General features: G+C 43.6%; 1 protein-coding gene across 5 annotated transcripts in view; it reads right to left on the bottom strand.

Moving 5' to 3' along the window:
- MYT1 (myelin transcription factor 1) overlaps positions 1-25,699 on the bottom strand; it is a 133,338-nt gene that overhangs the window by 106,057 nt on the left and 1,582 nt on the right. The window contains exon 1 of one of the 5 annotated variants that reach the window (XM_085619674.1): positions 17,021-17,990. The exons of the other annotated variants lie outside the window; for them this stretch is intronic. The gene's annotated coding sequence lies outside the window, so the exon portion shown is untranslated. Of the gene's footprint in view, positions 1-17,020; positions 17,991-25,699 lie in introns of those variants that run through there. 5 annotated transcript variants of the gene reach the window in all.

The following is a 25,699-nucleotide window of genomic DNA, read 5'->3' as shown; positions in this document are numbered from 1 at the left end:
CTTTGTTTTACACTCTAGTGTATGCTGAGAGTTGCTGTGTTGTTTCATGGGACTATGTTTGACAAAAGGATCAGCTGGAACTGAACATGACATAACAGACAAGTGGACACTCAAGTGTGATGTCCTTCAACCAAGGTTTTCTTCATTAAAGGTTTTTTCCTCCACCCCCCTTAAATAGTATTAGCGTGTCTATACTTGTGTAATTGCATATAAATGAAATGTACTCATTCAAGAGCAAATGGAAGTCCAATCGTCAACGTACATTGGTTAATAAAGTCGATAAAGAGAAAAAAACACCAACAAAATGTAACTTTAGGGGAAAACAACCTTTTGAAATCTTTTAACGAGTTAGAGTCGATTGTTTTTTACTTTTTGAAGCGTGCCTTTTTAATAATAATAAGGTGGCATGTGTGTAATAACATCTTTACTTACACTCTTGCTTAAGGGTCTGTGGGGGAAAATGTGTTGGGAAAGTGAATGTTCACAAGAAATGGGTTTCAAAGGGTTGCACCTGCTCTACTAATCAGCCACACAAAGAAGCGCCCTACCCCCCGCTTCTACCCATTGCAGCATCAGGAAGAAGCCTGATTGGTGGTGCAGAGAGTACTGCTGGGGGGGGGGGGGGAGGAGGGCGGTGGTCGGTAAGATAGCTCCTTTGGTAAATGCAGCTACTGTAGAGATTTGTGTAGACGGATAGGCACTGGAATGAATCCAGATAAGACCCGATTAGTCACACCAAAGTTGACAAAAATTGACAATATTGAGATGAATAATAATAATATTCCCTAATATTTAAGTACCAATTAACTTTTGAATTTGTGATTTATACTATAGAGACAAAGTGTTATCATTACCATCAAATGAACATAAAAATATATGAACACTTTCATTTGAATGCTGAAAGTGTGACAGCCAATCAGGTTGCTCAGAAGGCAGTCCATAATGAATGTTATTAGCCATCTCTCTAGAGCATTAATCGAAAATGGTGGAAAGCGCCTCCTTCCAGCACACTCCCACCTTTCACACCTGGCTGTGAACACTCTCACAGGTTTCCTACTGTTCGTTCTGAGCAGAACGTCAACCAAAGTGTAAACAAATCTTCTGGGTTTATAGCTTAAATCTCAAAATCATACAGCAGCAGGTCAAAACATGCGATCGAGCTATCCAACTAAGACTAGGAACTGAACACAAGAGTCGCAACGCATCATCTCAAGCTGAATTCCGGTCTGTGAATGTCTCTTGGGATAGTGTTGTAAACCCAGAGTAGTGTCAGCATACAAGAATCATAGCTGCCAAGAACACAACTTGACAGTGCTAATTAATTTGTGGTTCCACAAGTCTCCCAGTTCATCGCGACGCTCATGTTCAAGGGACATCCAGATCGCCAGATGCCCTTACCATCACTGGAAGACGTGATGCATCCGCAGGAGTCGTGCTACGGCCTCCTATGCCTACACTGTAAGAAGGTGTACTCGTGTTACCCAGGTTATTCTCCTACATCACTTCCTTTGCAAGAGGTTAATTATACGCTCAACGTCATTGTGGGAAAAAAATGAAAACCTCTATGGACTTGTGTAGACCACACAGCCAACAATCGAAAGGTCAAGCATCAAGATATAAGGAGCAGAACTGTTGAGGCCACAAAATAATCGTTGAGGCAACTACATATCGGGTGGATTATCCTGGGGGTGTGCCTTTTCTTCTTTTGGAATGCTGGAGGGTGGTGCCAGCAGGGAGAGCTGTCTCCACCGGACTGGCACTCAGGAGGTGCTCGCTGAAGAAGTCCAGCGTTCCTAGGGGTCAGAGCTTCATGACAAAGAGCTGTGCAGACCTAGAGAGTGGCTCAGGGCCTGTCCCGGGAGAGTCCCACTGGAATGGATGGTACTCTGCACAACGTGTTGGTGTCAGTATGTACCCCGCCAGCAGCTGGCATGGAAGAAACATGGGGCAGCACATGGTCATTGTTAAATAAGTTGTACTATCGTATATATATATATATATGCCCACTGATGGGGTTTATTGTTAGACGTACCCAAAAACATGAAACTCCATCATGCGTCTTCTACAGTAGGTACATATATAGGTATATATGTATAGATTAGTTCCTAACTGGAGCTAGCTGGAGCTTCGAAGATGGGGTGAAGCCCTGGGGTACAGTTCATGATTGTTTACACTGAGGTAGAAAGACTGCGGCGCGTTGATTCCGATCATGTAGTGAAGCAGTGTTCTCCAAAGAGATGTGTCCTCAGCTCCTTTCTAAACTTGTGTAGTACTGCCTCCCTGCTGCACGTTTTACCTGGGCTTTACGTGTGTGTCAGTGGTTCAGCCCTTTTCATCCTCTCTACCGCTATCCTGCCCTCCATACCTCCATTAAACATAGGTAGAATATCCTCTAAGTCCTGTTCTATCCACCCTGTAAAAGGCTCCATCCAAACTTCTTGCCGTGGCAATCCTCCCCATTGGACAGGTGTGAAACGCCGCTGTCTTATACTTCTACCACACTCTTCATGCTTCCGACAAAGACACGATACTTGGTGCCCGCCTCTACTTTAGTATGAACTGGTACAATTCATGATATGATGATGATATCATTCAAGCCTTTTCTGGACCTCAATGTTGCTCATTGGGAATAGATTCCATACATCCTCATTGGTTTGAGGAATTTTAATTGGCAATCAGGTGGCCAATCAGGCTGTCCTCGCCCAAGGAGTCAATTTTCTTTCATCAACGGAGAGTCAATAAAATTGGCTAAAACTCTTGCAAATCTGATTTGTTTCCTACATTCAAGCCAATATCATGGGTTGCAAGGCAGACCACCTCAATTTCTGGGCCTGCCATCCTATCCTAGACTGGGCAACGGATGAGGCAGAAGGCATCTTGTGGTGGTCCGTGGCAGCCTATGTTGCACAGCAGAAATTGGCTCAAATGTTTCCCACGTTTGGAGAGGTTTTGTCTCAGGAATGGGTCTTCTGTGGACTGCAGTCTGAGAGAATCTCCTTCGGCCAACTTGCCGAGGGAGATTTGCCAAAGCATGCTGCCTCGGAAAGGCTGGAGGTTCCACTTTGAACTTTTTCACTTGACTTTGATTGCCTACCATCATAGCAAGCATTACACGCCACTTCGATAAGACTGTCTCTTTCTAAAATGGAATGAGCGTTTGTGTGCCAACAAGTCGCTAGCCACAGGAAGACACAGCATAAATAATTATGTAAACCGCAGTTTCTTTTTGGCACCTGTTCAGCCGGACAATTCAGTCACAAGGGCCCGGTTACTAAAGTACTCTGTGGTGCTGATTCACAAAGGCATTTATGGGTACAGAAATCAGTACAACATGAGTACCCTTTTCAGTAAACTTACATGTCTTTGTTAATAGACTCCAAAATGCCCAACTCCCTTTTAGTAAAAAATGAAAAAGGGTAATTTTTTCTATCGCTACTGATATTATATGAACATTCCATAAGTAGATGTTTTGGGCCATTTTCACGAGGACACACAAAGTACGTAAAAGAGTACTACGCGAGGACTACCTATACTCATAAATTCTATTGTTAATCAGCCCTGGTATTTATTCGTCTGGTATACGTGGCTGTTTCATAGCACTAAAAGATACTGAAAACTTATTTTATAAAAGTAAAAGCTGAATGCAGAAAAACACTGCCACTTGCAGTTGACCCAACAAAAAAGAGATAGAGAAAGAGCGAGTTGAGTTAAACAGCCAATGCGTACCAAACTAATAACAAATGTGTGCTAAAAAGACCAACAGTCCACAGTGTGTCCATTCCCACCCCTCACCAGTCTCTCTGCTTGACTCCAGCTGCGATAAGTCTTACTTCCATTACCGATTGCTGGGCTTTTTTAAATTCTGTTTCTTTACTTCACTTCGGATAGTTTTTACCCCCTGATTCCTACCAAGGAACAACTATTTTCAGGCACAGGTGTGTTTTTGTGTGTGTGTGTCACCTTGTGTGTGACAGCGTGTTTATCTGTGTGACAAAGTATGTGTGTGTGTGTGTTAGTATTGCACACATTTGAGCAACAACCAGGGTGCCCATTCTTTGACCTGTTTTGTATCAGAAAATAGGAGTCCACATCCCGCCCAGGTCTCTGGAGCAACAAGTAAGAAGCTTGACCACAGTATGTAGGAAGGCACTGAAAGATCACAACACTGAGCTCCTGGAGGGAAGAGGGGTTAGAGAATGAGGGCAAGCATTGCAGACTTGACTCCGGTGAGGCTCTGTGTCCAGTGAAGGGGCAGTTTGACCCCAATATTCCCAGGCAGTATCCCTGCCCATCCTCAGAGGCGGGGCATGGAGTCCTAATGGCCATCCACCGTGATCGGATGAATGTCTGAGTGCCCATAATATCCCTGTCAGCTTCTGAAGGATAAAAGACTGACAACGAGTCCTGATTACAACTCCTCTGAATGAAAGACAGACCCAGTGCTCATCGGGTCATCCTCAGCTCCTGGTGATCAGAAGTTGCCTCGGGTTATTTCCACTTGCAAAGAAGAAAGGATAAAAGGCCATCTATAGGCCCTCCTTGAACCTCCCCTGGCTCAAGGAGGACCTTGTTTTTACATAGTGCTTAAAAGCACAGTTTCGAGGAGGAATACAACTCTCAAACTGTCCAACTAGGTCTCTTAAAGTTCAGGGCCGCCCTTTTCCTTTACTGCGGCAGGTGCTGAAGCAATACATTGGGTGCTTGCGCAACTCAGGGGTGCACCATACACGAATGAGGGCCGACCCTGCCCTCTCGAAATTGTACCTGCCTTTCTACTTTTACAGACACATATCTCTGCAGCAGGCACATTAACCGACTGAGCACTGTTACCAGCCAGAGGATACAAGGCCATGACGGAGACACCTTGTAACTTACCGGAAAAGGGAAAGCTTGAACTAACCTAACTGCTTCAGAACGTAGCCTGGATCCAGGGAGGAGGACTGTGTCCAGCCCGATGAAGAGGGTGGCTCTGAGGTAGCACCATGTCTCCTTCCCCACCATGGGCAGCCTGCCTCTCACCTCTGCCCCCACTGATCATCCCCAATCCTCACCTCTGCCCCCAATGATGATCCTAATACTGACTGACTGACTGACTGTCTGTCTGTCTGTTCCCTAATTCATTCATTCATTCTATCTATCTATCTATCTATCTATCTATCTATCTATCTATCTATCTATCTATCTATCTATCTATCTATCTATCTATCTATCTATCTATCTATCTGTTCCCTATTACTCTCTCTTTCTCTCTCCATTCACGTTTCTGACCCTTCCTCTTCCTACCTGTCGGTCTACTGGTCTGTCACACTCGCCGCACTTTTTACTTACCCCTCCGCGCCTTGCCCTGCCTTACTCTCGCGTGTTTCTTCCTCCTCTGTTCTTTTCTCTTCCTCTTCATGTGTTTCCCCCTCTCTCGCGCGCTCTGTCTCTCCTCACCTCCCTCTCTGACATACACTCACTTACGCAGCGTGTTTCTGATGCTGACTTTTGCTGACGCTCCCTTATTTTGCCTCCCCAGTGCTGCCACCCCTGCTCGGCCGGGCCCTGCTCACATTTGTTTCACATTGACCTTTGAAAAGTAGCATTACGAGGCTTCTGATACAGCTCTGCGTCTATCTTGGTCGCCATTCGTCCTGTTTTCTCCCGACAGCTTGCCCTCTTCGCGTTATGCGCTCCACCTCCTGGTGTGAACGTGATGTCATTGACACGTGACTCGGACTGCGAGCAATAACACTCAGTCAGCATCGTTTGCGTCACTGTGTTTACTGTCTAAATATGGCATCCCAGTGACATTCTTCAAAACACAGTTCTTCTTTCCAGGCAGCGTAAGGAGTGGCCCATTCTCGGTGACGTGCTAGGCAGCTCGTGACTTCACGGTGCTATCCCCTGCTACACTGTATGGCAGTGCTTAATGTAGAAACTTATAGGGCACCTCCATCAAAGGATGTGGCGCAGCGGCTAGAGCTGCTGACTCAGGTGTTAGTGATCTGAGTTCGAGTCTCGGCGTTTGACTTGAAGGTGCTGCCTGTTTAGGAGGCTCCTTGGCGGGATGCTGCGTTGCCTGGCAATGCTTACAAAAGGGCTGGAGTGGGACATGCTTCAGGTCTTGTAAGGCAAAGGAAGGAGAAATGTCCGAATCTGCACAAAACTAACTTAGAACCGAAGGTGTACAATCACAGCGCTGCGGGGGCTCTAGGGCGTCGCGCCCATCTGGGTTGAATAGTTGTTTTACGAAGCTCTTTTAGGCTTTTCCATGGTCTCCGACATCCCAAGATTAAAGGCCTTCTGCTTTTGGGGCATGCTTTTTTACAGGATGCTGCGTTGCTAAGCAATTGTTATAATGAGAGATGTAGGTGACCAGGCTTTGGGCAGTGTAGCACAATACGTAGGCGGGAGGTTTACTGCTCTCACAATGTCCGAATCCCTGTACAAATATCTTCTAACAGGTGTGGTGCTGTTTAGGAATGGGCAACGCTGCGCACCCGGGACGAAAGGTCTCTGCTTTATCCACCTTTGTAAATGCCAGTGTCCATGCCGAGCTGAAAGGCCTGACTGCTCTTGGAGCACGCTTTGCGGGATGCGGTGTTGCTAAGCGACAGAGTAGAATAGGGGCAGGGGACCAGGTTGTCGGATTGTAGGCTGGGAGGAGGGAGGCAAGGGGAGAGCTACTCTCAAAATGTCCGAAGCGAGCTTGGGAATGGAGGCGAGGCTGGGCCAGGTCCCGGGAACGCTCAGCTGGTTCCGTGTAATCTATGTCATTTCCAGGAATGGATGCCGGAACACTGGCTCGTGCCTGCCCGCTATTGGTCAGCGCTGGCATTTAAAATGCGCATGAAACATTGATTCACCAGGGTCATGAAAACGGAGCCTTTGCGGAAGCACAGATGCCTGGAACCTGAGCCCGCCTTATCGCCTATGGCCGCTTGATTCCGTGTGTGGGAAGCCGTATGTGTGGTCATGTCAGGCCGGCCTCTCTGTACCTGCAGACCGGGGAAATGCCCGGTGGAATCCAAGTTCTGTCCGGCTCTGCCAACATCCATCCGTAGGACAAAGCTTGCGTCCTTTCATGCGCCTCCCACCGCTATTCTCCCTCGGCCTGATTAGTTTCCCAGTCTTTCATCTGCTCCCCTTTGCCTCAGCTATAACTCTTTCCTCTCCCCACCTACCACCACGCCCACACAGCCATCCCACTTCCACGCACAGCTCCACCAAACCCAATCTAGCACCGAGACCACTGCACACACCCGTCCCGGGCCTTTCCGTTCCACACTTGCCCAGGCAGTAGTCCCTGAAATGATGCTCCGCCCACATCTCTGTACTCGGTGTGGTACCTTACTGCTATTAGGTTTGTTTTTAGTGGTACACAAGCACGCCCACGTGCCTCTCATCAATAATATTGATGCAGGGCATTTAAATGGCGCCCTGTCCCCCAAGCCGTCTCCACCACGGGTGCAGGGACTCGTGTTGCCGCTGGTCCTCCGAGAACTCTCGCTGTTGCCTCACTTTGATGAAAACTCGTTTGCAGCCAGGGTGGCCCCCACTGGGCTGGATTAGCGTTTCCGTGAAAGCTGCATAATGCGGTCCCTGTCCGTGAATTGATTTGTGTGGGTGTAAATAAGCGAACAGATGCGCCGAGCTGACCCACTCGCAGTGTTAACACAGGCTGATGATAACAGAGCGCAGCATATTGGGAAGGTATCGATCCCCAGCTCGGAGGCCACGGACTGGCTAGCTGGGCCATGTGAGGGGCAGTGGGGGTTTTCTGGAAACATTTGACCTTTCACCTCTTGTGAAATGAATACCCTCTAAATCCCTTGTTTGCAACCGTTGACTTTGCTTGGCTTACCTGCTGTTGGGACCAAACATTCTTTGGGTACACAATCTCTGCAGATTTTTGTGTTTGTAACTGTGTCTCTTGGTGCCTTTTTGTCTCTGTGCTTTTGTGTTTTTTTAGTTCATTTGTGCCAGTTATTTGTGTGCACGTGTGTGTACACATCTGCCTTTGTTGTTTGTGTGGGTGTGCTTGTGTTTTTGCATAGATGGATTTGTTTAAATGTTCGCTGTGTGTCTGCTCTGTCTGTGTGTTTGTGTTGTGCATCAGTTTGTGAGAGTGTGACTGTGAGCATCTGATTAATTGTGGAAAGGGTTGTGTGAGTGTATGCAAATGTGCGTGTGTGTCTGTGATTGCATCTATGTGTGCTTGTGTTGGTGTTTGTGTGTCTATTTTTGTCTTGATATCCATGACAGTGTCATATACTTATTGTTCTGTGTGAATACGTGTGTGAATTCTTGTGGCTGGTCAGTATAGCGTTTCTTTTTCTGTTTTTGCTAGTATTTTATAGTGTCTTTCTGACATTAGGTATGTGTGAGGGTTTTTAGGCGTTTATCACTACTTGTACTCTTGTTTGGGTTGTATGACCGAGATTATAATTGTCTGTGATTTGTTGTTTGTGTACATGGTTGTTTTTGCATGTTTATCCCCATGATCCTCCGCGTTTGTGTTTGCAACTAGTGTGGCTGGGCATGCTTCTGAAACTGTCCACTTCATCCCTCTCCCTGTTCCGCCTGCTGCTCTGCACAGTGCTTTCAGTGGCTTCTGATCTATTCAAGTCTCTGATGTTTGTGCCTTGGTTGTGGTCAAGTTAGGTTGTGTGTTTCTAACAGTGATTTCACCATACTACTTAGATTTGTTTGATACCTTCTCTGGCCGAGGCTCAGGGAGTCCTGGGTATGTAACTGGGCCTGTTGTGGTTGTTTTTGATTGTTGCGTGTGCGTTTCCTTTGCCCGCCCCCTTTGCTGTCGTGCACGTAGGCCATGACTCCTGCATCGGCCGAGGCACGTGGGCTGGTTATTGCCTTGTCCCCCATTAAACTCAGCTGGCTTCTTTCCAGGGATAATTACTTGCTTTGTTTCCCAAGATTGGAGTGGTCTGGCCCTGCTGGGACAGTCCTTGTCCCCCACCCCTCACTCAGACCCCCTTATTCAGGGACCCTTGGTCACCCATTGAAATTAGCAATGGACAAACTCATTAGAGAAGGAACCGGGGAGCAGAAGACCCCCAGCCATAAACAAAAACCTGACTGGGAGCAGGCGACCCCCAGCCATAAAGAACGCCTGACAGAAGAGGGCAAAGGTTGGAGAAAGAGGGATTGCTGGGCCACTTCACTGCTCATCACCAGAAATGAGAGGCACATTAAGTGTTAAAAATGTAAAAACCTCATCTGACCCGACATACTATCACTAATCCCTCGTACAGACACTACCAGACCAGAACATCGGCCCAAACAAATCATCACCCAGCCCTGAGACCTCCAAATAGCTCTCAACAAACACCGTATGTGCCACCAGCTAGCCCCACAAAGGTAAATCCGACATTGCTAGCCACACTTAGCCCTCACATAACCTGGGCAAACTATCAAATAGCCAAAGCAGGCTTTGGAATTTCCAAAAAGACTTGTAGATAACCCAGAAAGACCAACACATTTCACCAAAATCATCTTCGCCTTAAAAGGCCTTCACAAGGCACCCAAAGGCTCACATATAGCTTTTAAAAGATCTTCATTGGGCCCAAATGGAGGCTTACAGAGCTCCATATAAAAAAAAACACAGACATATCCTCAAAAACACCCACATTCTTCTCAGTATGCAATGAGAAACAGGTCTGCACTGCACCTCAACCCCCAAAGGCTGTATAGTCTTTCCAATGAGATATACCGTGCACTATGTGGTCCAACCATACCATACCACGATTAAACAAAAATAAAATATTTGGTGCACCCTACTCAAACTAGATAATGTGATGCACATGACACACATTGAGAGTAACAAAGTCTGGGGGTGACTGATACCAAACAACCTTGATGTAATGGAAACTGAAACAAGACGTGGAAGCCACACAAAGTTTATAGGTTTCAGAAGCTGCCCCAGTTTCAAAATACCAAACAGTAAATAGTAAACAACGTCCGAAGGCAGATGAAATAACTATACAGCAACAATCCAAGAAAATAGCAAACGTTTGCCTAATATAACCTGACAGCAAACCACCTTGCAAAAAGCAGAAACCATACTTATGCTTCCTTTATGAAACATTAACTTATATCACATTTTTAGTATGGGACATATACTTATTTTACTTTTCCTGTGACTAAGGACTCTTTTTGGTTTCCTTTAGCCACTGAACAATCCCTTCAGTTTCAGTTTTTTTTTTGCATAGTGTGCACGTACGTGCCCCATGTCTTCTTTACATAATGTACAATTATTTACATTTTCTTGCGCTTAACTCGTATTTCAAGTTTCATGCACTTATTGTAACGATATATATATTTATATACTGTTACAATAAGTAACATACTATATATACATATATATAGTATTCCGTGTGGTTTTCCGAAATATACTACTTGTGTATATGCTTAACTCACGTTTCTTTGACTTACTGCCTATGAATTTCATTTGTTTGTATATCTCACAAACAGTTTAATGTTTTTTGGTACAAGTTCTTTTAATGTAAGGCATACATATTTGATGATTCATGAACTTACTTTAAATATTGTTTATTCAATGTACCACACTCATTGTTCATGTGCCCATGCTTTCCATACGTATTTCATGCTTCATTTACTAAACGTACACTTATTTTCACTTGCAATTTTATTGCACAATGTACCTAACTTACACTTTTTAAATATCTCTGGCCTATGATGTGCACCTTTCATGGCATGTGTACATCATTTACTTTTATTTAATTTCTCTTGCATGTAATGTACACTTTCATCCTCTGGGTACATAACAGACACTTATTTCCTATAACTGTAACAGTTTTTCAGGATGTTTGTAATAAGTATATACCAGTTTCATATTTCTTGCACCACATGTACATATGTACACGATAATCTGCCCGTACCATACATTAATTTTGTATTTCCATTACCTGATGCACATTTACATATGTTCACTATTATCTGTCCTTAACATACATTAGATTTGTATTTAAATTACCTGATACATATTTATCTTGTTTTTTGTAATGAACTAACATATTTTGTTTTGGTCTTATTTACCATACACCGATTCCATGTTTTCTATACTTAACGCCTTGAAAGTCACTTAATGTATTTAGTTCGGCCTGTATTTAACAAACACTTCTTTAATTAATCGGTACCTGGTTTCTAAAGTACGTGACATAGGCTTAATGTTTCCTGTGCCCCTTGCTTTTACACACCCTTACTTTCATGTGATTAAGGGCACTTAGTTAATAATAAAACTTTACCTAATATATACAAATTTTGTTTCCACAGCTAACATACACATATGTATTGTTTACAGAACTTAATGTATGTTTTTCACTTCCTGTAATTGTGTACTTAATGTACACAAATACATGTTTTATACTTAATATACCTTACTTACTTCGCCCTCTAATATATGCCACTTTATCATTTCTCTTCTATTTTTTGTACTCTTAGTCCATATTTTTTCATTGGTTAAATGTTTTCTACACTTAACATTCATTTATTAGGGTCTCCTCTACTTCATACACACAAACGTCCTATTCCTTCGACTCACTATACATTTAGTTGAGTTTCTTTACTTAATGTACATTTGTACAATGTACTTTTGTTTTACATCTCGTATGCATAATTTGACATTTTTCACATTTTTCACCTGTGTACAATCCATCATTTCATGTTACATGTACCTGTTTACAGTTATTTCACATGTCCTTAACTTACTTACTGATGCATTGTGTTTCAGTTATGACTACCTTTGCAAAGATTTTTTATTTTATTTGTGTCCTGCGGATGAGGTTAGTAGGATTTGCTCAGATTTTCAGCCATTTTCGGTCAGTGTGTGCTTTCCCACAACCTCTTCAGGATGGCGAGGCCTTGAATCTGAAGTACAGTGGAGGCTATTCCCCAGGCAAGTTCACCACTGGATCCTGTTGACTATAAAGAGTCCAACTTCTTCGAATAGAAGCCCCATTAGCAGCAGTAATATAGAAAGTGAAATACAAGTGAAGTCTAATAGCTGCCGGATGGAAGTTACCTATATAGGGTAAGTTTCTGCGTAGTTTTGAAAAGTTGTGGATAGCAACCGACATAGGATCTGATTCACTGAAAAAGTCATAGTAGTATGATGTTTACACTCATGCTATTCTGTGAAGTTTTGTTATGTTTTTTAAAGTCACCAAAAGTCAAACAATTCCATCTCTACTTCTGTATGGTGTAAATATAGTGGACAATACGCAACCATGAGAATGCTCAAGAAGCACGTGAACGTGTACATTTTTCAACTCCCTCCTTCACTTTATGGAGAGCATTGGATTATATGAAGGGCCACTGAAATTATGCAGCAAAGGAGGGCCACACTATGTAGCAGAGAAGAAAAAAAAGTATACGGCAAGAAAAGGCAAACTATGCGACTTCATGTGTCACTGTCTATGAAGGCATTAGTTTGTTATTTGTCATTTCGACAACAGTTTAAGACTTGGATAGAACAATAATAAACTAAAAAGTAATTAGATCACCTTTTGTAAAGAGCCTGCCATTGCACAATAACCACTTTTGGAGCTTTTTTATTGTGACTTTTGATCTTTTTGTGCTCTAGACTCTTGTTTGAGGTACTGTGGCAGGGAAAGGGCAATATACAGGGCTGTGTTTTGGGATAGGTGGCAGTGTTTTGAGGGGAGGGTACCAGGGTATGTTGCAGTGCTTTTGGCTGTAGAGTGGCGTGGTAAGAGGTGAAGGCAGAGGGTTGGGAGTCAATTATACAAAAAATCATGAAGTATGTGGAAAATGTAGCAAATTCATATATATGCGGGAAATGCTGCATAACTCCAATGGGCCTGACTGTATGACTTCTTTGCCCAAAAAGGTTAACTGAAGCCTGCTTTCGGCTACTTCACATTTGTGTACTCTTAGAGTATAATTACTATTGGAAGGCCAATAGGAATTATTTTGTGGTGTTCTCCACATTTTCATTTCTGCCTTTATGACCATGGCAGGTGAAAACACATTTCCCCACCCTTTGTCAGACTTAACTACTCTGGATGACTCCACACCATGTCAGGATTTTCTGCACACACGAGCACAATCTCCTCGATGTATATTAATTTTGTGAATGAGGAGCTGGGTGTCCAGGGTTAACCTTTAACCTTTCACGCATGTAAAATACACAAATGATTTTGTGAATTAAGCCCACAGAGAAAACATGAGATGTTTCGACATCCTGGTGTCGCTCTAGGGCTGGTAGGTCTGCAGCATGTCACACGTGGATATTCCCTGCCGTGTGGACTTCTTTTGTAGAGTGTCCTCCCTTTCTCTTTCTGGGGATGATGCTCTTAGCAGCCTCCCATCCCCCAGCAGCAGCTGTGACTCTCCCAGCAGTGAGTCGCTAGAGCCGATTGGCCGACAGCACCATTCTGTATTTTAATTAGAGGTTGATGACAAAAACTCTTAGCTCAAAAGGCAGCTAGTTGCCCAGAAGCTGCCACTGAGTTGATGGCCTCGGGGCTTCTAAAGAAACGCGAGGGCAATTATCTCTGGTAAAACCTCAGATTTGATGGGGCAAGTCAGGCTCGAACAAATAAGAGTAAAGAAAATGCATAAAACATGATTTACAATGGTTTTTTATCTGCCTGCTTGCAGTGAGCTCTGGCCAGTGACAGCTTCCTGCCAAACTCTAGCCTGACAGCGCCAGCCCACGCACACCCAATTTCCATTGGCTGAACACTGTGTTTCACATTTGTTATAAACAATTTAAGGGAGAACAATGTGTCAACCCTCATTCTTTTAAGTAATTTAAAGTTAATATGGCCTTGTTCCATGAATATCAGACCTCAATACATTTACTAAATGTATATCTACTAAAAAGCATATTTTTAAATTCTGACCTTCAACCCTCTGCATCATTTACACATGTTCTGGACTGTCACAGTGGATTAGTCTGTTTGTATTCCACGTACAGGGCACCCTCCATCAAGATACCTTGGATATTTAACTATATTACAGCAAGGGAGTCATGGAGGCACACAATATTGGTACATTGGAGTAAGTGATGCAGTCATTGGGGATTTAGGGTGTGTTATGACATTGCGTTAAGGTTCAATTTAAGGTCAATCCTTATTGTATTTGCATAGTTTGTGTATCGTGCCCTTCTACACTTTAATAGCTTTCTTCCTACATATAAATGTTTCAGTCGCTTGGGTTCAGTAATCTTCAAAAGAGTTATTGTAAAGGGTTGTGTTGAACTGTTGCTAAATTGAGGCAGGAGTCTGTTCAAATCCAATCTGTAAACTTTAGAACACGTCTACAGGATCTGTGTGTTATTTGTGTTGGAAACATTCACATTTTTAGGTAGAAAGTTTTGTACAGCTGTTTGAAAGGGTTCTGAGGACTCTTCGGGTGTGTCTGTGACATACTTTATGAAAAGAAGACTTATAGCGGTGTAAGAATTAAATAGAGCTCAAATTTGGTGTATGTCCAGTCACTTGACTAATAGATATAACCATTACCTAAACGAAAGTCACAGTCAAAAGGGCCAAACACTGACTATACAGTTCACGGGTTAAAGGCTGTGTCTTACAAGTCGCACACAAACACCTACAGTAAGTTCATTGACACTCTGAGCCGTCCTACTTATGGTCTCAGAATAAATGTCATGCTTTGATGTTTGAGAGAGTTGTTCTCCTTAAGTGAAACCTGTTTTACTGTTAAGCTGTAGTTTGGTGCTCCATAATTGTTTCTGTACGATGCACAATTGGCCATTTGTGGATAAAATATTCTAAGAAACTAATTATTTATTCCAATTGCATGCAAACTTTTACTGTAAGCAATTGATTCATCACTTTTTGTTTAGTTTTGTGCAAGAGCCCAAAAAGGCAAAATACTGAGAGCTGCAACAACTTTGGCAATGAGGCGAATTTGGGGTGCGTTCTTGGTTCCGTTCATGTGTGCAAGACTGACAGCATGCCTTGAGGGTAGACTAAACCTGGTGGATTCTGGTCATTTTTTATCACTGTTTGTTGATTACGCAAGGTTATTTGCCAGAAACTGATATGTATAGGCTACTGCATAATTTAGAAGTAATTACGTAATATGCTGTGTGTAAGAATACATATAAACTTGCAGCGCAGGCTGTGCTGCAATGTTACCACGATTAAAATTACAATGGGCACTGCTGGTAAATGATCAGAAAATAGGGATTCAAAAGAATATTTATTGTCAGGTGTAAATTTGCTGTTGACGATGTTTCTCGGCAATTCAGATCCTAGGATTGAGTTGGAGCAGTCTAGAGCCTGCCTTAAAAGTGGCACTTCAGAGAGTTTTGAGGTGTTGTAAATTGAATGAAAAAACACTGTCTCTGTTAGAAATGGTTCAGGAATAAAAAAATATCAACACTTTATGATAAAGCCAACTTTTCACTACTTTTTGGTAATGATCAGATGGGAAATAGATCAAATTGATGAAAATGGTAAATGTAATTGATGCACATAGAAAACATTAATTAGCAGTCAGATATTGAGAGGTAGGAAAGGCCTCTAAAGCAGCTGACTGCAGCATGGACCAACACAAAAACGATGTCCTTGTTGAAGCAACAATGAAAGTTCCCATACAAAGGAACCCGAGACGCTTCCGTCTTCGGGTTTCTATGACAGCACAATGGACAAAACACGTGTGAAGTCAAATTACTGTGTTCGGCTTTTTTTGTGTGCCATTAATTAGAGACCAGTGCATATGGAAGACACGAAACTGGTGACAGATGAGGTCCTCAATCAGCGGAATAGATGTGCAAAGCTTGTGTTGGCCAGATCTAAAAGCGGCTGAAAGAAACCCCACAATAAGACTGCCACCCATAGCCATGCAGTGTGAAGTTCAGCCCCCTGGAAGGCCACTGGCCATATTCCCCCTGGGGAAGCATCGAAATACAACATTGGCGACGAAGAAACTCTAATACACTGTGCACCTCGTTTGCATCAGAGTACATAACAGACTCTGGCACGAAGTCAAAGACGTCATTTCACTGTAAAATACATGTTTACAAACTCAACATAAACTGCACATTGAAAATAGACTTGAACCTAGTCTTATATTTCCACACCTATGCGTTGTGATGGAGGACGACGCTGAACGTGCAACTTTTAAAGCAGCTACAAATGTTACTCGGCCCGGTAAGCGTTTTCATAACACACATCATAAACATGCAGACAGACAGTGCAGTTGATTGCGTCAAACTCTGAAATGTATTAATGGCAAAACACCTCTGTGGCATAAAAACAGATTCCAACTTCAACCCTGCATCAAGATCAAGTGAATGTGAAATCAGCATCACAAACACCGCACTATCTGTGCAGTGTGTGTTGTGTATTTCTGTACACGGTAGAGGCAAAGCACAAATCCATTCTAAACACACCTTCGAGGTCCTGCTGCGTGTTAGCGTGTTAAAGGCAGACTATCATGACACCCCGTTGCAACTTCTTTAAAAAAAATCAAGATGGACGCCTTCCTACCGAGAAAGCAATGTTCTTTAACCCCCTGAGCGCTGCTGTGCAAGCCCAGAGCCGAGCTTAAACTTCAGAATGTAGAGTAAACTTCACCTTAAGATACCCGCAACGCTGCTAACGATGGCAAGGGCTCACTTTATGGTTATGCGGAACAACGTGATATTATGCAACAGAGTGAGGGTCGGCGCCGAGGGAGTGGCTCGCGGTCCACGGCAGTGACCTTTAAACCAACGTCCACTGAGCAGCATAGTACAACTTCAACCCCTGGGACTGTAACAGACACAGATCGCGTGCACACACATGCACAGATATATGCACACACAAACAGAGCAACGACACACATACATGGGTCAATATCATGGAACAAACACACAATCACTCATAAAACAATGACAGTTATGCACCAATGTCACAGAGCCATAACACGCACATTTCACAACAAACCCTTTAATTATAACAGGCCATTCAAGCGTGCTCACACGCACGCGCACCCTCAAAAAATATTTATAACCACGCACCTTCTTATCAGGAAATGTCCAGGGCGAAATAAGTGTCAGCTAGGACTACCAGCCTTGTTGTTTCCAGTCCTTAAGGCCGAGCTCCCAATAGAAGTTGGGGGTTGGGGCTCCCCGGAAACTGGGGCCGGGGGCTTCCCCCTACTCAGTGTCCACAGAGCTGCGACACCCTCAGCTGCTCCAGGCGAGAGAAGAGGCGGAAAGTTTCAGAGTTCCTTGAGAGCCCGCTCTACCCCCCTCGGCGTTCTCTCTGGTCGCTTTCCCAGCATACCCAGAATCACAAGGAAAAAACAAACAAAATCAAAAATGGACAAAAACGATGAAAGTGCAGAACCCCAGTTGTGGGATCAGTTCGATTTTTGAGGCATCCCTGAGTGTGGGAGGGTCGCCTTGCTGTGAACAGACGCCGCCAATGGCAGGGCGCGCAGCGTGTCCTTCCCAGCTGGTGCTGTCCAAGGTACCGGGGAGGCGGCAGCCCAGCCTCCTGCCTGCTTTTGTGACGGATGGAGTCACTGCTGACTTACCTTTCCCCTCAGCTATTGTCCGTCCCTCTCCGGAGTGACATCACGGGGAGCACGCGTACACAGTGTCCGTGGGGGCTGAGGGGGGGGGGGGGCACACACTCCCTGCACTATTCACGGCTGTGAATCAGCCGTGCTACCTGCTTCTCGCACCGTGCTGGTAAACTCATAAACCCGTGCTGAAGGCAGTCTCTCCCCCCGCGACCCCTCCCGCGATGCTCTCTCATTAATAGAAATGGCAAGGTGGGGGGAGGGGCGGGCTGCTGCTCTTGTAAATACACTACCCAGCAGCCCCCGGGGCCTGCAAGAGATCTGTTTACTCTGGGAGGTGAAATGCATTTTACTGTATATGGAATGGAGGGTGGGGGCTGCTGACGTTTTGTAGTGAGAGTGGGGTCCCCCTCCTGCCCACGCTCACCCTCCCCAGCGCCCCAGTGAACAGAAGGGGCTCGCTGCACTCCGCATGATGCATTATTGATACCGGAGCATGTTGGGAGTTATTCAGTTATTCTGCGTGTGTGGAGGGAGGGGATACACAAAGGAGTGATGATGTTTGCAGTTGTCAGCGGGCTCTTCCTTTCCTTCCTGCCTCCCCTACGATCTGCCTCCTCGTGGTACAGTCCAATAATTTGTAATCGCATCAAGCAGGAGGTGACAGCTGCACAGGGGGAGGCGGCCCAGGAGAAAGTGCCCTGCAATATTTATGGATGGGTGAGGGAAGGCAACCCCCCTCCCCCACAACCTGCACCACAATAACCCGTTTCCATGGCCCGGTGCCTCTTGTCACAAAAGGCATCACGTTTAATTTTAAAAGTGATCGGAGAGACCCACACCCTGCAGAAAAAAAATGGCAGCGTCCGTCAAGTTTGAACCGGTTTTATGTTGGCTTTAAATCGCCGGCAGGAGGTGATTTTCCGTGGGCGGTGCTAAGGACAAGACGGAGGCGAAAAGCAAAGTGTTTCCTGGTATACCGATAGAATTCGTGGTATATCTACCAACGCTCGGGTGTGACGGGGATCCGAGGGTTAAGAACTGTTCTCCTCTAGGTGCATACGGTGTAACTGGTGTTACAAACATGAAAAACAAAGCAAAAGACACAACTACAAAAATCATTATATGTCGGCCAATAACATTTAAATAGAATCTGGCATGGGTGCCTACTTTTCTTTCCAAGGAAAACTTTGTGTTTTGGATAGCGTTTGGGAACCTTATATATTATTGTGTGTTGAAATGACGAACTAGAGGGATAATAATGGCGCCAGAGTATGCCCCACATTGCAGCATAATTTTCATTTTCTTGTCACATAATTTAGTCGACCCATCTATTTAATTTGTCCCTTCGCTGCCTCAGTGGCTTTGCCTGTAAGGGATAGACTGTGTCACCAGTAGGGGTGCATAGTTTGTTACTTGAGAACATCCTGTCTAAGCAAGTTGTGCAAACCTATATAGCACTGACTGCATACGTCACGGTGCGTTGCCGCATAATATACTAAAACTCAGCTCTAGTATTTATGATGACACTGCAGACAACACCTTTTCGTCATTCATGCACTGGAAGTTTGGGTGACTGCGTACTCAAACAGTTGGTGAATGATTTGGGACCCCAGGAAGAGATGGGAACGTTCTATAGAAATGCCACAATGCACTACACATGGAGCTTGCGATAGAATGACATGGGACACTGCAACATTCCACACGTGTGGACAGCTCCTGCGATATCAGGACATATTGTGAAACTACAGCTCGTCATTTTTCCCCACCTCGAATAGTGGTGTTTTCCGAGATTTGTCGGATGAAAGGAGACCTTCCATTTAATTGACAATTCATGCAAGCATCGCTGTTGCCCATGATAGTTGCGACATTAAAAACAATGTTTACACTATTGCAGTGCTGATAGGTGTTTTAATTAATTGTTTCCTGTAAGCGCTGGGACCGCCTTTCCCATATTTACCCACTTTTCCATGTTTTGAAACTAAATTGTGAACAACAAGGTCTTAAAATAAATGTTAAACTATAAAGTACATGTAAAAAATGTGTTTTCCAGGCATTGCCTTCTGAGAAACAACACAGCATTATTTGAACGGACTAGGGAAGTTTCACTCAGTTGCTCACTTTGTGATCTTGGACACACACCCCTGCTTCCAATTCACTTGTTTGGTTTTCCTGCTGTAAGTAATGGCCGCTTGGAAAAGTGTCATGGCGCCCCGTGCCTTTGTGTACTATCGTCTTTCCAGATGAGTAGGAAGAGTCACTCGCAGCTGTAAAGCTGGCTTCAGTCTTGGGTGGTTTCAGTGGAGGGTGGAAGGGTGCATTCTACAACCAGAAGCCTGGTCTTTCAGGCACTGAATGCAGGGGTAAAGAGACCATGCACCTCCCCTGTAGTCCTTTGTGGAGGGGTTTTAACCCAGGCATACCTTTGGGCTCCAGGCATACGTCTGCCCGCCCTTCTAATAGTGAACTGGTGGAGGGTGAATGGGGGTACGCCAACCAGTTCCCTTCACTAGAATCATTCTAAGTGGATTTTTGAGTCCGCCTTCCTTGGTGAAAGCACAAACTGCAAAAAAGATAACCTGTAAGTGCCAAACTCACAGCGTTGCTTCTAAAAGAGATGAGTGGACAGCGGTCCAGCGTATCGGACCGAGCATGGCCTTGCATCTGTTAGTCCCTTCCCGCTCTGAACTGTGGGGCAGGGCACGCCTGGAGGCATGCCTATCCCGTGCCTCTTCATTCAGCTTCAAGTGTGCTAAAGCCAGATCCTCCACGCAGAGCCTGGCTGCAGCCCGAGGCGGCGCCTCGAGAGTTCAGTACCACAACTGCGGACAGCTCCCTCGGCCACGCTGGAGAGCAGAGGCTCCGGGCTGAGAGGCCCTCAGCTCTGTCATCGTCACGGTGGCAGCTTCTTTCAGCTGCCCCTGCTCGTAGGCTGGCCTCTCTCTGTCTTTCTCCAGCGCCCGCATTAATCACCTGTGACCTTCCGGCCATTCGGCTCCGTCCTCTCTTCCTGCCTCTTTTTCTGCCTCAGGGGCCGTTTCCCGTCTGTCCTGGAACTGCCTCTGCTTCAGACCTCGTACCCACCTCAGACCTGGTTCCTGCACCAGTCTCTGGTCCTACCTCAGACCTTGTTCCTGCACCAGTCTCCGTTCCTACCTCAGACCCCGTCCCTGCTTCAGTTCGAGTTCCTCCACCGGCATCTTTTCCTCCTGGAGGCCACGTTATTGCCTCATCTACAGTACTCTCACTAACCCTGCTCCTGCGTCAGCCCCTGTTCCCGACCTGGTGGAGTTTCCTGCACCGACCCCTGCCCCTGAAACGCTATCCGCTCTGCAACCTGCGCCTACACCAGGCCCTGCTCATAAAGTGCGCTCTTTAAGAACAGCTGCTCTGTTTGCCACAACCGCCCTATGACCTTACCGTGGAATGTCATCACTTCCTCTCAAAATACCACTCTTTTTATTTCCAGAAAATGCCCGTGCACTCTCATTCCAGCCCTTCTCCATGTGGCCTTTCTTAAGCAGGAGTAACTGTGCATTAACTTTTCATGTCGTTGCATTGTCATAAAAGCTGCAAGTGTGGAAATACATATAGCACACGGAGGTTCGCGTGCACGAAGCTAGTTAGACAACTGTCAATACAAAGATGACATCTGTAGGCTCTGAGTGTCTGTAACTTTCATGGGTATCTGCCTCTGATTGGGGGGGGGGGGGGTTGCACAGCCAGCCCTAAGGAAACATGCAGACATGCGGATATCTGTCTAACTGTGCACTTATCCGAACACCTCAAACACTTTTGCTGCCTGGTGAAGTCTATGTGTGATAAAATGATGTGGTAACACACGTTTAGTATAGACAATTGTTTCTCTTAAAGACAAATTTAAATAATACATGCCACATTACGAATACAACCAAAACTACTGATGGAAAAAAGAAGGCTACGTTTAGAGACAAACTTTGCGTGTCCTCCAAAGCCTAAAAGAAACTTGAAAATATGTTTATGATAATTACCCTGTGTGTGAGAATGTATGGTGCTGAAGTGACTTGCACTTCACACCACTAAATTAAAACTTGTACGTGGGTACAAAACTATGAAAGTGCATTTTTGGTTCTAAGTTATGACATTGAAGTGGCAAACGAAGCTGACAATAGTCTTATAAACTTTATAAGGGAAATTAAGCATTTGACAAATGGTGACTTAAGATAAACCATATGTAACTGGGTACGGTTTTCAAGAAAATGCTATAAATGCACTTTTTGTGCAAACTTACAGAATTTAAGTAGAACATATGCTTTGTGAGTATTATAGAAAGTTTAAGTGAGTTTGAAATACACAGACAATAACAAAATATGTTTATTGGTAAATTATATATGAACTGATAAAATGTGTATTGAAACTGTGGTAATACATGTTTGCTGCAAAGTTATACCATAGAAGTGAAAATTATTGCATCTCTATATTATAAAAACAATTAAAATAAAATACACGGAATGTAAAAGTAATCGTTTATGGCAAGATCTTAGAATTATCAAAAAAAAAGTTTTAATGCTAATTTACAAGAGTGAGTGAGTTGGCAAATAAACGACTGGAGAGCTGAGTTACAATATTGGAGTGGAAAATGAACCTAATGTGTTAAAAAACAAACTTTTCTCAGTAAATTGTAGCATTAAACGTGCAACGTACATTTTGATTAAACAATGTAAATACACTTTCATTGATAAGTTTATCACAGAAGTGGCCGATAAACGTGCTCCAAGTGTTATAAAATATCAAAAAGTGTGTAAAATGCACATAAAGTATAATTTTTGTGGTGATATTAGGATTAAAATTGTAAATTACAAGAGTTTTTATCTTTATATTGCATGAATAGACTTTTGGTGCAGAGTTATAACGCATAAATATTTTCTCTCAAACACTATGTTGTATAATAAAATCTATGCTTTATTATAGTGATTTGAAAATATATATGTAAAATATAATAAAAGTATGTGGGGTATTTAAGACCACAGAAGCATAGATAAAGTTTGTTAAACTCTGCTAAAAAGTTTAGCATGGGGCGGGTATTGAACGTGCAACGTATATATGTAAATAAGGCAGAGACAGGGACAGATGTCCAAAAGTACAAAGTCTGGGGCTTGTCGCAGGTCTTGTGAACAAAGTCCTTTTAGGCAGGCCGGCTGAAAGTTCTCTAATTGGGCCAGGTCTCCGGTTCCCAGCTGGGCGGGGGCTCCGTCTATAAGCCCTATATGCAGATGGGACGCAGACTACAATTAGGCTTGTCTATATGCTGAATGGCCGAGGCATGCATTAATATTGTATACGGAACAGCTGAGGGGCCGGGCTAGCCCAGACCCCTGGCAGATGGGGCTGCCACACACAAAAAACTTCTACTAAGCCTCGGGCTGACATTGTGCTGGCGAGCTGTCTGCCCGGCTTGCCCCCTCCCCGAGGAGACAGGCTGCCTTTGTCTGAAGCGCACTGAGCAACTTTAGAACTTTTCTTTCTGACTTAAACAGCACCAGAGGTTTGCAAATGCCCCTTTCTTTTCTTTCACTCTCCCTTTTGAGTTTTTTAAAGTTTGCAGCCGCTGAAATTCTCCAGCGCCCCACCCCAGTGCGAACAATAGCGAGCCTTGATTCCTCCTTGTGGCAAACACTTCTTACACGCCCTGATGCGCCCTATTTATAGGCACTTAGACATTGTGTAGAACACTCTTATAAAGTTTGTCTGCGACTTCTTTGCAGTAACACAAACGAATTAATCTCACGATAAATACAGAACTGTAACTCAAATAACATAGCTACTTTTTTTTAAACTGCAAAGTTCAGCTCACACAAAATAACTACTCTTAAAACTGCTCACGGATCTTTCCTGCTCTGAAACTAGATAGATTTGTAGGGCAAGCAACACTACTATCAAAAGATATTTACAGATTTACTGCATCATTACTCTCGTAGTACCTACGGAGTTACAGCTCACACTCAACATAACTACAAAGTACCGGTACACCCAGAATAACTACTCTTGCGGTAGCTACAGAGGTACCGCACATAGAACACACATGTGATCAACAGAGCTACAGAGTTTCCGCTCCCCCAGCATAACTACTCTCAACATAGCTAAAGGGTTACAGCTCACATAAACAACTCATCTACTGGGAGCTACAGAGTTAAAGCTCGTACATCACAGCTACTTTCAACGTTGTTGCAGAGTACGGGTTCACACAGCATAACTACACTTATAGTAGCTACAGAGGTACAGCTCACACAACATACCTGGTCTCAATATAGGTAGTGGGTCACACAACATAACTACTCTCAACAGAGCTAGAGTTACAGTTCACACAGAATACTTACTCTATAAAGAGCAACAGTAGCACTACTCTCAACATAGCAAGAGTTACAGTTCACACAACATACTTACTATATAAAGAACAACAGTACCACAACTACTCTCAACATAGCAAGAGTTACAGTTCACACAACATACTTACTATATGAGGAACAACAGTAGCATAACTACTCTCAACATAGCAAGAGTTACAGTTCACACAACTTACTTACTATATGAGGAAGAACAGTAGCATAACTACTCTCAACATAGCAAGAGTTACAGTTCACACAACATACTTACTATATAAAGAACAACAGTAGCACAACTACGCTCAACAAAGCAAGAGTTACAGTTCACACAACATACTTACTATATAAAGAACAACAGTAGCACAACTACTCTCAACATAGCAAGAGTTACAGTTCACACAAAATACTTACTATATAAAGAACAACAGTAGCACAACTACTCTCAACAAAGCAAGAGTTACAGTTCACACAACATACTTACTATATAAAGAACAACAGTAGCACAACTACTCTCAACAAAGCAAGAGTTACAGTTCACACAACATACTTACTATATAAAGAAAAACAGTAGCACAACTACTCTCAACAAAGCAAGAGTTACAGTTCACACAACATACTTACTATATAAAGAACAACAGTAGTACAACTACTCTCAACAAAGCAAGAGTTACAGTTCACACAAAATACTTACTATATAAAGAACAACAGTAGCACAACTACTCTCAACATAGCAAGAGTTACAGTTCACACAACATACTTACTATATAAAGAACAACAGTACCACACTACTCTCAACATAGCAAGAGTTACAGTTCACACAACATACTTACTATATAAAGAACAACAGTAGTACAACTACTCTCAACAAAGCAAGAGTTACAGTTCACACAAAATACTTACTATATAAAGAACAGTAGCACAACTACTCTCAACATAGCAAGAGTTACAGTTCACACAACATACTTACTATATAAAGAACAACAGTACCACACTACTCTCAACATAGCAAGAGTTACAGTTCACACAACATACTTACTATATAAAGAACAACAGTAGTACAACTACTCTCAACAAAGCAAGAGTTACAGTTCACACAAAATACTTACTATATAAAGAACAACAGTAGCACAACTACTCTCAACATAGCAAGAGTTACAGTTCACACAACATACTTACTATATAAAGAACAACAGTAGCACAACTACTCTCACCAGAGCTACACTTCACACAGCATACTTACTCTATAACGAACGAAAGTAACATAACTACTCTCAACATACCTAGAGTAACATTTCACACAACATATTTACTATATAAAGACTGATAGAGGTACAACTCATCTACTCTCAAAATAGCCAAAGAGTTACAAGTCAGAAAATATAAATATTCTCATGGTGCCTAGCAAGTTACAACTCACCCAACACATCTACTCTCAAACAGCTACTGGGGTCCAACACCCACCATGTAGCTACTCCAACATAGCTACAGCTCACAAAAGAGAACTATCCTTACGGTATCTAAAAAGTTCCAGCCGGTACTTTGGAATTACTTTTAAATTAGCCGCAGAGTTGAAAGTTCCACAATGCAACAACTGTGAAAGGAGCTTCCAAAGAAGTTAACAAATAAGTAAAGTTTTAAGTAATGATAGACTCAGCCCATCTTTGTCTCCCTCCCCAAGCTCTTCCCATCACTTGTGCATTAAACAGTCTTGGTGGGAGCCATTTTATGACACCACAGATAAACCTCAACTCCCTTGTAACACGTCACAAGTGGAGTATATGTTCTTCCCATTAGCATTCATTTGTATA

The sequence above is a fragment of the Triturus cristatus genome, chromosome 7, assembly GCF_964204655.1.
Source record: "Triturus cristatus chromosome 7, aTriCri1.1, whole genome shotgun sequence".
Taxonomy (NCBI): domain Eukaryota; kingdom Metazoa; phylum Chordata; class Amphibia; order Caudata; family Salamandridae; genus Triturus; species Triturus cristatus.
This window is presented reverse-complemented; position numbering and strand designations above follow the sequence as displayed.